At 55.2% G+C, this 5,000-nt stretch overlaps 1 non-coding gene across 1 annotated transcript in view; it reads right to left on the reverse strand.

The window, feature by feature from the left end:
• The window catches only part of LOC144431587 (small subunit ribosomal RNA), a 1,810-nt gene extending 962 nt beyond the window's left edge, over positions 1-848 (reverse strand). The window contains exon 1 of the ribosomal RNA XR_013480150.1: positions 1-848. This exon is cut by the window's left edge and continues 962 nt beyond it. This is a non-coding gene — a ribosomal RNA (small subunit ribosomal RNA).
• Positions 849-5,000: the final 4,152 nt, after the last annotated feature.

Below are 5,000 nucleotides of genomic sequence, written 5' to 3' on the forward strand. Positions count from 1 at the left end.
CCGAAAACCAACAAAATAGAACCGAGGTCCTATTCCATTATTCCATGCAACACTATGCAGGCGAACAGCCTGCTTTGAACACTCTAATTTTTTCAAAGTAAACTTATCGGCCACCGCCGACACTCAGTCAAGAGCACCGACGGAGAACCGAAGGTGAGGCGAACGCAACCAGTGACACGCCTTGCGACGGACCGGCGGCGCTCGCCCAAAATCCAACTACGAGCTTTTCAACCGCAACAACTTTAGCATACACTGTTGGAGCTGGAATTACCGCGGCTGCTGGCACCAGACTTGCCCTCCAATGGATACTCGTTAAGAGTTTTAGGATGTACTCATTCCAATTACAGGGCCTCGTTAGAGTCCTGTATTGTTATTTTTCGTCACTACCTCCCCGTGTCGGGAATGGGTAATTTGCGCGCCTGCTGCCTTCCTTGGATGTGGTAGCCGTTTCTCAGGCTCCCTCTCCGGAATCGAACCCTGATTCCCCGTTACCCGTTATCACAAAGGTAGGCACGTAGCGTACCTTCGACAGTTGATAGGGCAGACACTTGAATGATACGTCGTCGGTGCAGAGACCGTACGATCCGCGTGGTTATCCAGAGTCATCAAACGTCACAGGACGAACCCGGTCGGTTTTGATCTGATAAAAGCGCGCCTCCCGAAGTCGGCGCTTAATGCATGTATTAGCTCTAGAATTACCACAGTTATCCACTTCGCTTACGAGACCAAATAAACCAAGACTGATTTAATGAGCCATTCGCAGTTTCGCTTTACGAGAACTCGTACTTGCACCTGCATGGCTTAATCTTTGAGACAAGCATATCACTACTGGCAGGATCAACCAGATAGCTGCGACAGCTGCGCTCGGCCCTTGCTGGGCCGCCCGGCGCGTGCTCGTCGCATTCGTTTAAGACCGAGGCGATCGCCTGCGGCCGTACTCAGCTTCGACAGTCGCTGGCCGCGACGTCCACGCTCTCGCCGGCAGTGCCAGGCGGAGCGATTTGCGTTTTTTCTTTGCTCGCCCTCTCTCGGGCTCGATCCATTCAGTTTCGCACAAACAAGAGCTCTGCCGGCCGCCTGCAGCGGTGCCTAAAACCCGGGCATAACAATGCGACCGTTCTGCTAGGCCGACAAGCGCTCAAGCCAGACGCTCGATCGAACGCCCCCTACATATTAGTCGAGACAACGGCTCGCTCATTAGCATCGCGTTTGTACTTTAACTTTTTTTGGCTCGGCTTCTTTCGACGCCGATGCCGGCGACGCAGCACTCTCTCGCCCGCCAGCCACCGAGAAAAGGGTGCGCTCCGACCGGCCCCGCACCGCTCTTTCTTGGCTCATTCGAAATTACTGTCTTTCGCTCTGACATGCCTTACCTAGGGTTAGGTTAGTATGCTTGCACGTTTGTACTTTAACTTTTTTCGGCTCGGCTTCTTTCGACGCCGATGCCGGCGACGCAGCACTCTCTCGCCCGCCAGCCACCGAGAAAAGGGTGCGCTCCGACCGGCCCCGCACCGCTCTTTCTTGGCTCATTCGAAATTACTGTCTTTCGCTCTGACATGCCTTACCTAGGGTTAGGTTAGTATGCTTGCACGTTTGTACTTTAACTTTTTTCGGCTCGGCTTCTTTCGACGCCGATGCCGGCGACGCAGCACTCTCTCGCCCGCCAGCCACCGAGAAAAGGGTGCGCTCCGACCGGCCCCGCACCGCTCTTTCTTGGCTCATTCGAAATTACTGTCTTTCGCTCTGACATGCCTTACCTAGGGTTAGGTTAGTATGCTTGCACGTTTGTACTTTAACTTTTTTCGGCTCGGCTTCTTTCGACGCCGATGCCGGCGACGCAGCACTCTCTCGCCCGCCAGCCACCGAGAAAAGGGTGCGCTCCGACCGGCCCCGCACCGCTCTTTCTTGGCTCATTCGAAATTACTGTCTTTCGCTCTGACATGCCTTACCTAGGGTTAGGTTAGTATGCTTGCACGTTTGTACTTTAACTTTTTTCGGCTCGGCTTCTTTCGACGCCGATGCCGGCGACGCAGCACTCTCTCGCCCGCCAGCCACCGAGAAAAGGGTGCGCTCCGACCGGCCCCGCACCGCTCTTTCTTGGCTCATTCGAAATTACTGTCTTTCGCTCTGACATGCCTTACCTAGGGTTAGGTTAGTATGCTTGCACGTTTGTACTTTAACTTTTTTCGGCTCGGCTTCTTTCGACGCCGATGCCGGCGACGCAGCACTCTCTCGCCCGCCAGCCACCGAGAAAGGGGTGCGCTCCGACCGGCCCCGCACCGCTCTTTCTTGGCTCATTCGAAATTACTGTCTTTCGCTCTGACATGCCTTACCTAGGGTTAGGTTAGTATGCTTGCACGTTTGTACTTTAACTTTTTTCGGCTCGGCTTCTTTCGACGCCGATGCCGGCGACGCAGCACTCTCTCGCCCGCCAGCCACCGAGAAAAGGGTGCGCTCCGACCGGCCCCGCACCGCTCTTTCTTGGCTCATTCGAAATTACTGTCTTTCGCTCTGACATGCCTTACCTAGGGTTAGGTTAGTATGCTTGCACGTTTGTACTTTAACTTTTTTCGGCTCGGCTTCTTTCGACGCCGATGCCGGCGACGCAGCACTCTCTCGCCCGCCAGCCACCGAGAAAAGGGTGCGCTCCGACCGGCCCCGCACCGCTCTTTCTTGGCTCATTCGAAATTACTGTCTTTCGCTCTGACATGCCTTACCTAGGGTTAGGTTAGTATGCTTGCACGTTTGTACTTTAACTTTTTTCGGCTCGGCTTCTTTCGACGCCGATGCCGGCGACGCAGCACTCTCTCGCCCGCCAGCCACCGAGAAAAGGGTGCGCTCCGACCGGCCCCGCACCGCTCTTTCTTGGCTCATTCGAAATTACTGTCTTTCGCTCTGACATGCCTTACCTAGGGTTAGGTTAGTATGCTTGCACGTTTGTACTTTAACTTTTTTCGGCTCGGCTTCTTTCGACGCCGATGCCGGCGACGCAGCACTCTCTCGCCCGCCAGCCACCGAGAAAAGGGTGCGCTCCGACCGGCCCCGCACCGCTCTTTCTTGGCTCATTCGAAATTACTGTCTTTCGCTCTGACATGCCTTACCTAGGGTTAGGTTAGTATGCTTGCACGTTTGTACTTTAACTTTTTTCGGCTCGGCTTCTTTCGACGCCGATGCCGGCGACGCAGCACTCTCTCGCCCGCCAGCCACCGAGAAAAGGGTGCGCTCCGACCGGCCCCGCACCGCTCTTTCTTGGCTCATTCGAAATTACTGTCTTTCGCTCTGACATGCCTTACCTAGGGTTAGGTTAGTATGCTTGCACGTTTGTACTTTAACTTTTTTCGGCTCGGCTTCTTTCGACGCCGATGCCGGCGACGCATCACTCTCTCGCCCGCCAGCCACCGAGAAAAGGGTGCGCTCCGACCGGCCCCGCACCGCTCTTTCTTGGCTCATTCGAAATTACTGTCTTTCGCTCTGACATGCCTTACCTAGGGTTAGGTTAGTATGCTTGCACGTTTGTACTTTAACTTTTTTTGGCTCGGCTTCTTTCGACGCCGATGCCGGCGACGCAGCACTCTCTCGCCCGCCAGCCACCGAGAAAAGGGTGCGCTCCGACCGGCCCCGCACCGCTCTTTCTTGGCTCATTCGAAATTACTGTCTTTCGCTCTGACATGCCTTACCTAGGGTTAGGTTAGTATGCTTGCACGTTTGTACTTTAACTTTTTTCGGCTCGGCTTCTTTCGACGCCGATGCCGGCGACGCAGCACTCTCTCGCCCGCCAGCCACCGAGAAAAGGGTGCGCTCCGACCGGCCCCGCACCGCTCTTTCTTGGCTCATTCGAAATTACTGTCTTTCGCTCTGACATGCCTTACCTAGGGTTAGGTTAGTATGCTTGCACGTTTGTACTTTAACTTTTTTCGGCTCGGCTTCTTTCGACGCCGATGCCGGCGACGCAGCACTCTCTCGCCCGCCAGCCACCGAGAAAAGGGTGCGCTCCGACCGGCCCCGCACCGCTCTTTCTTGGCTCATTCGAAATTACTGTCTTTCGCTCTGACATGCCTTACCTAGGGTTAGGTTAGTATGCTTGCACGTTTGTACTTTAACTTTTTTCGGCTCGGCTTCTTTCGACGCCGATGCCGGCGACGCAGCACTCTCTCGCCCGCCAGCCACCGAGAAAAGGGTGCGCTCCGACCGGCCCCGCACCGCTCTTTCTTGGCTCATTCGAAATTACTGTCTTTCGCTCTGACATGCCTTACCTAGGGTTAGGTTAGTATGCTTGCACGTTTGTACTTTAACTTTTTTCGGCTCGGCTTCTTTCGACGCCGATGCCGGCGACGCAGCACTCTCTCGCCCGCCAGCCACCGAGAAAAGGGTGCGCTCCGACCGGCCCCGCACCGCTCTTTCTTGGCTCATTCGAAATTACTGTCTTTCGCTCTGACATGCCTTACCTAGGGTTAGGTTAGTATGCTTGCACGTTTGTACTTTAACTTTTTTCGGCTCGGCTTCTTTTGACGCCGATGCCGGCGACGCAGCACTCTCTCGCCCGCCAGCCACCGAGAAAAGGGTGCGCTCCGACCGGCCCCGCACCGCTCTTTCTTGGCTCATTCGAAATTACTGTCTTTCGCTCTGACATGCCTTACCTAGGGTTAGGTTAGTATGCTTGCACGTTTGTACTTTAACTTTTTTCGGCTCGGCTTCTTTCGACGCCGATGCCGGCGACGCATCACTCTCTCGCCCGCCAGCCACCGAGAAAAGGGTGCGCTCCGACCGGCCCCGCACCGCTCTTTCTTGGCTCATTCGAAATTACTGTCTTTCGCTCTGACATGCCTTACCTAGGGTTAGGTTAGTATGCTTGCACGTTTGTACTTTAACTTTTTTCGGCTCGGCTTCTTTCGACGCCGATGCCGGCGACGCAGCACTCTCTCGCCCGCCAGCCACCGAGAAAAGGGTGCGCTCCGACCGGCCCCGCACCGCTCTTTCTTGGCTCATTCGAAATTACTGTC

The sequence above is a fragment of the Styela clava genome, chromosome 13 (genome assembly GCF_964204865.1).
Source record: "Styela clava chromosome 13, kaStyClav1.hap1.2, whole genome shotgun sequence".
NCBI lineage: Eukaryota > Metazoa > Chordata > Ascidiacea > Stolidobranchia > Styelidae > Styela > Styela clava.